General features: G+C 40.1%; 1 pseudogene; it reads right to left on the bottom strand.

Annotated features, from left to right (window-relative positions):
* Positions 1-239: 239 nt before the first annotated feature.
* On the bottom strand, positions 240-1,186 carry LOC103257584 (annotated as a pseudogene).
* Between the last annotated feature and the right edge of the window lie 9,783 nt (positions 1,187-10,969).

Below are 10,969 nucleotides of genomic sequence, written 5' to 3'. Positions count from 1 at the left end.
GAAGTCATTTCTACTTTAGAAGGGTAGACATTTGGTAGTATGAATAAATTTTTCTACTTATTAACTGGAATTAACGGTCATTTGTGAGGCATTTTCCTATTTTTCAATGTAAGATGTCTGTATCTCAACCCATGAAGCAGCAGGCACCGCTGGGGTCTGAGGGGATCATCTGCGACCCACTAGTCTGCCTGCGTGGGTTCGGCCATCGGCAGCACCACGTGGAACCTTTCTGCCATTAATTACAAAGATGTGCCCTTTCTCTTGGCATTCCATTTCCACTGGAGGCTTTTTATTAAGATCTTGTTCCTGTGAACACACCTGGGGCACAGCATATAGTCTTCGAGATTCCGGGGGTGGAAAATTGCAGGCAGGAAGCAGGAAGAGAGAGCACTCACTCTCCCTCCTTACTTTTCTGGAACCAGGCTTGCCCAGCATGAAACTGGAGGTGAACCCAACCTTCTGTGTCTGCAGGAAGGCTTGTCCCATGGACCACACACTACCTGATACCATAGGTCTCCTGTGGAGATTCCACAGCCTCCGGAGGACAATTCTGGTCCAGGAGGCCAGCATAGCCTCAGAGGCAGACGTTGTCACCACAACTTTATTAACTCCCTCAAGGAGAGTAGCCGCCTCTTCCAGGGCAGACAACCCCTCCTGGAGGGACTAGGGGAGAAGCCACTTCGGGAGGATCATCCTCCGCAGAACTTCTCAGGGACAGTTCCCTTTTGTCTGCGTTTGATTTTTTTTGTCTGGACTCTGGCATCTGTTGGTGTACAAGGAATATTCTTTTGATGCTGGTAGGCATATGCACAGAGGCGCTTATATGCAAGTAATTTCTGGCTTTTGGAGCTCAGCTTTAATTGTTGGCACCAGGCACCTACAGCGTCCAGGTGAAGCAGGGTAACCGGCGGCAGTTTAGAGGGAAGCAGAGGAATTGGAAGCTTCTTTCGAGGTTTTGGGTTGTCACTGCATTCTGCCCTCTTTTGGACAGAGTGCTTTATCATTTCAGGCAAGTGTTTTTCTCGTTTGGTCCCTTTCGCTGAGGCTCTTGGTAAAGCACTGGTACTTGGCGGATCAGAAACCAGTTGATCCCCTTCAGCTTTGACACTTGTTCAAATTTGAGATTTCCATAGTCTTCTCTGGACGTCTTGGCGGAGTTCTGTTCCTTGTCTCTTGCACTCTCCATACTCAGAAAAATTGTGTGTGCATATTTCATAATCTTTTTATTATAAGTTGGAAATTTTAGAAAATATGTTCTAGCAATTTTGTGTTCTGATCCAACCCCTTGGAGTCTGTTATTTCGAACACTGGCTTTTTTTGACTTTGTAGCTAGATCAGCATTATTACTGAGCCAAGTGTGAACAAAAGATTGTACCTGAACACTGTACTACACGATGCACATGGGTCTGTGTGCAGATTGGGAAACACATTCAAATTTCAGGCAGTTTTAAATTCTACCCAACTGTTTTTGTCTGCCAGATCATCTCTGCACTCCAAAATCCACTACTTGTTTTGGAAAACATACTCCTCAATGTGTTGTAGGACTTTGGTTAATTTCCAGAGTTCTGGAAGTTGATTTTGATAATTTTCTCTAGTTTATCATTGATTTTGGGAGAAGAGAATATAGTTATATTCTCACTCTGCAATTCTGAAAATCTCACCTTTTATTTGAACTTAAAAGGCTTAAAATTTTAAATTGTTTTTCAAAAGAATATATGAATCTGGTAAAATATTAAAACATTGCAAGGATAAATTGAGATGTAAACTCTTTCCCAATCTTAACATTTGTCACCATATTCCCCCTCCACCGGCAGATTCCCACTATTGCCAATCCTCTTCTTATAGTATTATGATAATTGTTCAAGGTTCACTTATGAGTGAGAACATGTGATACTAAGTTCTTTGTTTCTATGATAAATCACTCAGTATTACTCTAAGCCCATCTAAGTTGCTGCGAATTTAATAATTTTGCCATTCTTTATGGCTGCGTAATATTCCATCATGTATATGCCACATTTTAAAAAAAATCAGGTCCTCTTTCAATGGGCAACATGGTTGGTTCCATGTTTTTGCTATTGTGAACAATAAAAATTGTGTGCAGGTATCTTTTTCATAGAGTGATTTGAGTTTCTCTGCATATATTCCCAGTAGTGGGATTGCGGGATCATATGGAAGGTGGATTTTTAGATCTTTTAGAAATTGCCAAACTGTTTTCCACAGAGTCTGTATTAGCTTACACTCCCACCAACAGTGCAGAAGGGTTCCCTTTTCCCCGCATCCTCTCCAACATCTGTTTTTGTGTTATTAATGATGGCCATCCTGACTGGAGTTAGGTGGTATCTCAGAGTAGTTTTAATTTGCATTTCTTTGATGACTAGTGAGGCTGAACATTTTAAAATGTATCTGTTGGTTGCTCCTATGTCTTCTTTTGAGAAGTGTGTATTCATATCTTTTGCCTACTTTGTAATGGAGCGTTTGTTTTTTTCTTTTTGACACATTTAAGTTTCCTGTAGATCCTAGTGGTTGGTGGTGGAGGCTTTATTGAAGATGAGTTGATTGAGAAATTGAAGTCTTACTTCTGGAATCTCTGTCCTATTCCTTTGGTCTATATGCCTGTTCTTATACCAGTACCAGGCTGTTTTGATTATTGTAGCTTTATAATAAATGTTAAAGTCTGGGAGAATGATACCTCCTGCTTTGTTTTTTGTTTTTGTTTTGTTTTTTGTTGTTGTTTTTCTGAAAATTGTTTTGACTATTCATGGTTGTTTGTGTTTCCATATGATTTCCTGTATTGTCATTTCTAGGTCTGAGAAGAATGCTGCTGGTAAATTAAATGGTATTGCATTAAATCTATAGATTGCCTTGGGTAGAATGGGCATCTTAACAATGTTGATTTTTCCAGTCCATGAGCATGGAATATTTTTCCATTTGTTTGTGTCATCTTTGATTTCTTTGAACAGTGTTTTGTAGTTTTTATTGTAAGGGTCTTTCACATCTCTGGTTAGGAAGAAGCCTAGGTATTGCAAATTTTTTGTGGCTATTGTGAATGGAATTGTGCTTTTTATTTGGGTTTCTGTTTGTCTATTGTTGGTGCATAGAGATGCTACTGTCTTTTGCACATTTATTTTACCCTGGGGCTTTGCCAAAGTCTTTTATTGGTACAAGCAGGTTTTTGACAGATTCTCTTGAGTTTTTGAGGCATAGCATCATGTCGTCTGCAAAGAGGGATAACTTCACTTCTTTTTTTCCTATTTGGATACCGCGATCTCTTTTTTGTCTGATTGCTCTAGCTACGACTTCCAAAACTATGTTGAAAAGGAGGGGTGAAAGTGGGCATCCTTGTCGTGTTCTGGTTTTCAGGGGAAAATGGTTCCAATTTCTGTTAAGCAGTATGTGAGCTGTGGGTTTCTCGTAGATGACTCTTTACTATTTTGAGGTATGTTCCATCTATGCCTAGATGTTCGAGGTTTTTAATCAAGAATGAGTACTGGATTTCATCAAAAGTTTTTTCTGCGCTTAGTGATATAACAATGGGTTTTTGTTTTTCTTCATTTGTGTAGTTTTTCCTACCCCACCCCACCTTTTTTTTAAGTTGGAGTCTCACTCTGCTGCCCAGACTGGAGTGCAGTGGCACACTCATGGCCACCCCAGCATCAACCTATCAGGCTCTGGCAATTCTTTTGCCTCAATCTTCCAAGTATCCAGAACTACAGGTGTGTGCTACCACACCTGGCTAATTTTTTACTTATTGTAGAGACGAGGGTTCACCAAGTTGCCCAGGCTGGTCTTGAACCCATGGGCTCAGGTAATCCACTCACCTCAGCTCCCAAAGTGGTGGGATTACAGACTAAGCCACCAAGACTGGCCTTCCTCCCCCCATTTTTTAACCTCTTCTTTAATTCTGTTGTTCTTTTACTTCTGTTTGCTCAATCTCCTATTCTTCTTTATGTGGCTCCTCTGGTTTTGTTCAACTCTGAAACTGGACTGTGGGTGGGTGACTGTGGTTTTTGCAGTTGTGAGATTTAATTGAGGGAGGGAGCTGTGACTCAGAAACTAGTTGCAGATCCCAGTATCTGCTGACAGATGTGTGGGCCCCCTGCAACTCATTTCCCACTCCCTTACAATCTGTCCATGCAGTAGGTGTGTAAGTTTGACCCCTGAAAGTGAAATGAAGACAAAGGAAAAAAATGAAGAAAGGAAGGAGGGGGATGAGAAGAAGATGGAGAAAGAGAAGAAGAAGAAGAGGGAAAGCAGGTATACAAAGTAACAAATGAAAAGAGACACAAACAAAGACAGAAAAGATTAAAAAATACAATCATACAAACACACAAACTGACAAAACCCCCCTATTGATATACTTTCCCTCAAAAATACCCATACACAAACAAGAAGTCTAAAGAAATGGCAATAAAAGAACAGAAACAAAGCAAGTATGAAAACTTAATCAAAAACAGAAAGAGAGAAGAGAAAAAAACTAAAAAAATCAAACAAACAAAAACAAGCAAAATAAACAAACAAAAAGACAAAAAATGAAACTTGCTCTGAGGCTGTTCCTGTAACTTCAACTCCCTTTCAGCTCTGGTCTCCAGTCCCTCCCCTCTGCTCTCAGTGCAGGCTGATAGGGTTGCTCTCAGCATGGATAAGATGTCCCATGTGATGTGGATTTTTCAGGTCAGTCTGGGCCTCAAGAGTGTCAGCTCAATGGGTCAGCCAGCCAAGCCCCCAGGGAGGGTCATCAAGGGACTGGTAAGCCTAGCCCCAGAAGTGTCAGCTCTAATGGGCTGGCAAGCCAAGCCCTTAGATTATTGCTGATTCAGTGGGCCAGCAAGCCTAGCCCCCTGGGTGTCTCAGCTTCAGAGTCTTGCCTTCTTCCAACAGCTCTTCTGGCTCAGCCGGCTCCATCAGCTGACAAGCCAGCCTCTGGGGTGCACAACTTTTCATCTCCAACTATCTGCTGTAGCTCTTCAGATTGCAGCTTTTCAGGGCTGAGGTTTTTGTCTCATGCCCAGGAAGAATGAGGGACACAGACAGCTGGAAAGTGAGAAAGCAGTATATATTAAGGACAAAAAAACTCCCGCAGTGGGAGGGTGTTGCCCATCTCTGAGGTCAAAGGTGTTGCCCATCTCTGAGGTCAAAACCTGGTGCTTATACAGCCCTAAGCCCAAGTCAATTGGCTAGCACAAGCTGTGAGCTGTAGCTGTTTTGATTGGTCAGTATTAAGGACCAACTGGCAGGAGGTAGGGGCCTAATGGTGAGCTGACTGGTTGCTTTTCAATCCCAGCAGTGAGTACTTAAGCTCTAGTTTGAGAGGCTTGCAGAGAGCTTATTTACCAAAGCTGAGCCTGAGAGGCCTGCTGGGAATTTGCTACATTATTATCAGAGGACCTACCTGTCTGCCTAGTCTTTCTCTAGCTATCTCCTGTCTCACATGGACCATTGTGGAAGGAGGATGGATCAGATCTGGACTCACCTGGCTTGCCACCACTGTTGCAAAGTCTCCCACTCAGATCTGACATGTCTGTGCCTGTTCCAACATGGGGGAGTGGCATCTGATGAAATAACCTCTAGGTCCCAGGTTGGAGGCTGGGTGGAGCTGGGTGGGTCAATGCAGGTCTCTGCCTGGTCCCAGGACGGAGAAAATGACTCTGGTTGGTGCTTCCTCTCTGGTGGTGAGGCTCCTCTCCAGCTCTTCCTGACCTACTCTCTCCACGGATCCGGGGCTTGAGCCCCTCTGCTGTCATAGGTGATGGTATGGGCTGGGCACCAGGTGGTGAGGATCAGTTGTTTTCCACAACCTTTTCTCAGGAAAGCCCTGAAAACAGAAGATGATCCTGTGCACTAGTGGCTTCAATCTCAGGGCAATGGAGGGTCACCTCTGAAGGAGAATCTGGGTGCATGAACCCAAGTCTTCCCTCAGACGAACTTTCACTCACTGGCACACACCCACTTATGCAGAGAGTCTTTATAGACACTTGCTTTTGCAGAGAATCTCACAGTCTGACCTGTTCCCTCATCATCTTACTGGAAAATGGAGCTCTCTTTCTAGGATGAGTACGCAAACTTAATTGTCGGGTCTTCATAAGATGACTTTTAAACTCTTAGAAGTTTGTTTTCTTTTCCTGTTACTATTACCAATCCATTCTCCCATAATTAACTACTTTTCTTTGATAAATCCTTGACTATCATTAAATGAACAGATTGAAAAGTCATATGGCTTCTGGTAGATATGAATAACCTCAAAATTACTCATCATGTATGTTCATGTGTATCTGTGCAAAATATATTTATTTTTGTTCTGTTTTTTGCAGCTATATACTTTAAAATTTATCCTCACTTTTGTTCATTTTCTTACTTGCCACAACCTATAAACAATACTCCAACAAATGCCCGTATTGCCTTTACTTAAATGCATAAGTGTTTAATGTGTTGTTATATTTGCTTTTTCTCTCACATCTTTTGTATACTTTTCTGGTAAATAATCTGGTGATAAATTTCAGACTATAATAAATATATACAATTTTGAAAAATTGTAAGAGTGGTCAAATAAAAATATTTTTTCTAATATAAATTTATATAAATCTAAGAGTAAATGTATAATTTTTTCTTGCAGATCATTTATGTGTACAGAAACCCTAAAGATGTTATGAACTCATTCTTTCATTTTTCAAATATGATGCCAATATTCCAGTCTACAAATACCATGGAGGAATTTATGAAAAAGTTTCTAGAAGGAAAAGGTAATGAATCAGAGTTTTAATTTCTATCAGAGGAAAACAAGCAGTAGATTTGTGGTGTAGGTTTACCACTGAGGAAGTCATAAAATTTGCTAGGGAATGTTGTGAGAGCATTTTGAAGAAAGATGTTGGGTAAATTCAATATTCACAACACAGTTCCTGTGGAACAGATACATAATTTGCCAGAAGTTATAGCCCAGGAAGTGTTTGCGTCTCTTCAGAAAAGAACTATGAGCAGTTCTGCAGTTGAGTCACTTGGGAGAAGCAGATGTTCTGAACACAAGTGAAAGGGGGCAAGGCAGCTCAGATGCTTCCTCATCTTTTTCAGTGTATGATTCCTTATTTAACAGGAGGCTCTACCCTCCTCCTATGTACTGTGCAGAGGAGAGGGATGGAGCTATGAAAGGCTCAGGGCTTTATAGAAAATCTCCTGCTCCCTACAACTTATCAAGGGTGCTCATGCACAGAATGGAACTAGATGGAAGCAGAAGGTAAATGCACAGGAAACAGTAATAGCTGAGGTATAGGGTTTATTTTTTAGCCTCTTGGCTCACATGAGAGGGTTTGCCTTTTGTTCAGGGAACACAGTTGAGGGAAGTCAGCTTCTCTTGTAATTCTAGGCATGCTCCTGGGACAGCTGTTTGACACATTCCTTGGTCCAAATATCTAGCAGGAGAAATGGAAGGGTATATGGAAGGCAGATGGGTTGGGGCCTTATTTTACATGTGTACCATGGACAGCTGTATTTTCAAGGCTATTCCACACACTCATTGACTCATTTTTCTACAGTGATGGGCGGTCTTTGGTTTGATCACATCAGAGGTTGGTATGAGCACAGACATCAGTTCAATATTCTTTTCATACCATATAAGGAAATGAAAAAGGTGAGTTCAAATCACATTTAGAATTCAATCCCTGCTGTGAATATAGTCCACCTAGGGACCTGTTCATATGCACACAGGAACGTAGTCAATAGAGTCCAGCAAATAGAGGAGGCCATAAAGTCAGAGAAAATGGCTCTGAAGTGTAGGCTTAGAGTGAGATGAAATTTATTTGAATTTGATTCTGCCAACTGCCAATTTTTTGAGTGATAGTCTCAGCATCCTCATTATAAAATTAAAATCAGGACAATCCTTTATGTTTATTGTGATAGTCAGGTGATTTCCTATACATAGTGTTTATAGTACATGACCATTATATGTTCCAGAACATACAGAGTTCTTCACCACACCCTTGAATGAAGAAAACAACTTCATAGAGGTGGTGGTGGCAGGGATTTATGTAGAAAGACTGAGGCCATCAGGTGAAAAGTGAATTTTCCTTAGGTCCAGAGCCAGAACTAGAAACCATGTCATCTTTATCCTAGATTAAGCAAGTCCACAATTTTCATTACCCCTCCTTTTATCCTTGAATCGTATTTCAGGAGTGCTCAATCAAACCGTGATTCCTGTGGGAAATAGTGGAATCAGTAGTCACTCAAAAAATAACATGCAAATTCCTGGTCAGAAAGCAAATAGTATATTCAGTGCAGGCAGAAACCTATTGAAACCACTTAGAAGCATTCACATCATCATCCTCATATTTCTCTTCAGACCCACGTGGCACCCATCAATCTCAGTCTGCAATGGGATTACACATGAATAATTAAAACCCAATATTTGTTGTTGTTGTTGTCTGCAATTAAAAGGTTGAAGCTGATACTGGCTCATTCGGAATTCTCCAGCCTTTCAGAACAAAAGTAGTGAAAGAGTGCCTATCTGTTTTGAATGCTCTAGGCCCTTCTTTTTCTCTCTACTATTCATTCTTACTTAATCCACACAACAACACGGTTTTGGTAGATGTTATGCCCCAATTTTAAAATGGCAAAGCTAATTAAACATTAATTTAAGTTCACATATAGAGTGTAAAATATTCACACTTATTTATATTGCTGACTTCCAATCTGTGTTTCTTTTAGGATTTCAGAAGTTCGGTGTTAAAAATCTGCAGATTTCTCAGAAAAGAGCTGAGTGACAAGGACGTCGATTCTGTTATGGAACAAGCCATGTTTGAGAATATGAAGGATGATCCAGTTGTGAATGATGAAATTACAGTTGAAAATCAATATTGGAAAATGGAAAAGATGACGTTCTTCCTCAAAGGTACTTCCAGACTAAAAAGATTGTTTTCATTATGTACAACATCATTCTTATTGATGATTTTCCATGGGATCATATGATAATCCATTGCTATAGACTGTAACCTTGCTCACTTCTTATTTCCATGAAGGTATGCTGATTTATTCAACTTCTCCACAACAACTTTTAAGATGTCATGTTGCCTGTCAAATGGATTTTGAATCTTGAACGCTTACACTGCTGTATATTTTAATGAGGAAACTCACTAATATTCATCTTTACATTCTCTTCCTTAATAATACAAGTGCACTGAACACAACTTTATTAAGTTGATGACTGAGAGCAATGAAGAACATACTATATGATTTTTTTTAAAGTTCTGGAAAGTAGAGCCAAGCAAAGAAATACTTCTGAAGGTCGAAGCCCAGGGTACAGGTTTTGACTAATATTTAATAATAAGATTACAGTTTATCAAAGCCTCAAGACAAATCAGAAGTTTTCCTTCTCTTATAACTTACCACTATACCAACAGGGTTCCAGTATAACAGTGGGTCACAGAACCAACAGTAAACATTACAAAGCCCTAGTCAGATTAACATACACTCTCATACTGAAGGCTTTTGGCCTTAGTTCTCAAGACCCAATACATAATGCTGTTGTTTCGATTTTTTGTGTGTGTTGGAATCTCACGCTGTCACCTAGACTGGAGTGCAGAGGCATGCTCATGGCCACTGTAGCCTTGACCTGCTGGGCTTAGATGATCCTTCTGCCTCAGCCTTCCAAGTAGTTGAAACTACAGGAACGCATCACCACACCCGGCTAATTTTTTGATTTATTGTAGAGATGAAGTCTCCAAATTGCCCAGGCTGGTTTTGAACCAATGGGCTCAGGCATTCCTCTCACCTGGCCTCCCAAAGTGCTGAGATTATAGGCCTGAGCCTGGCTATTGTTTCAGTTTGAAAAATGACAAAGTTGGGCCAGGTGCAGTGACTCATGCTTGTAATTCTAGCACTTTGCGAAACCAAGGAAGGAGGACTTCTTGAGCCCAGGCGTTTGAGACCAGCCTGGGCAATATAGTGAGACCTTGACTCTATACAAAATTAAAAAATTAACTGAACATGGTGGTGTGCATTGGTAGTCCCAGTTGCTCAGGAGACTGAGGTGGAAGGATTGCCTGAGTCCAGGAAGTCAAGGCTGCAGTGAGTCATGATCGTGCCACTACACTCCAGCTTGGGCAACAGAGTGAGAACTTGACTCAAAAAGAAAAAAAAATTACAAGGCAAAGAAAAAATACAATTGGAAGAGACAAATAAAGCAAGAGAACCATATCAATACCTGACAAACATTTTGGAATGATCTTTCAAAAATTTAAAATAGCTGTGATTAATATGTTAATGACTCTATGGAAAAAATAAACAACATATAAGAAAAAATTAGTAATGTAAGCTGCATGATAGAAGTTCTAAGAAGAAATCAAAAGGAAATGCTAGAAATAAGAAACACTACCAAAGAAATAAATAATACCTTGAATGGGCTTATTAATAAACTTGACACAGCCAGAAAAAAAGTCAGTGAGTTTTGAAATAGGTCAATGTAAACTTTCTAAACTGAATGGCAAACACAAAAGAGAATTAAAGAATAGAAAAGACCCTCCAAGAATTGTGGGACAATTTTAAAAAGTGTAGCATATACATAATTAGAATACCAGAGGAGAAAAGAGGAAAATGGAGGAGAAGAAATAATTCAGGTAACAATGGCTGAGAACCTCCCAAGGCAACAAGAAATACCAAACCATAGATCCAGGCAAGGCAGAGACCAAACAGAATAAATACTAGAATACCTACACTGAGGGATAGCACATTCAAATGGTAAAAAAGAAAACAAAGAAAACCTTGAAAGAAACCAGAGAATAAAAACATCTTATCATAGAGAAAGAAGGAACGAATGGTATCAGACATCTCATCAGAAACCATGCAAGAAATAAGAGTAGGTAATATATTTAAAGTATGAGAAAGAGTTTACTGGCCTACAATGATCTATTCAGCAAAATTATCCTTCAGAGGCAAAGAAGGAATAAATACATGCCCAGAAAAAAAGAAAATTTATCACCAGCAGACC

This window comes from Carlito syrichta, unplaced genomic scaffold (genome assembly GCF_000164805.1).
Source record: "Carlito syrichta isolate Samal-C Ts95f unplaced genomic scaffold, Tarsius_syrichta-2.0.1 Scaffold301807, whole genome shotgun sequence".
Taxonomy (NCBI): domain Eukaryota; kingdom Metazoa; phylum Chordata; class Mammalia; order Primates; family Tarsiidae; genus Carlito; species Carlito syrichta.
The sequence above is the reverse complement of the archived record's forward strand: the minus strand, read 5'-3'. Positions and strand labels throughout refer to the sequence as shown.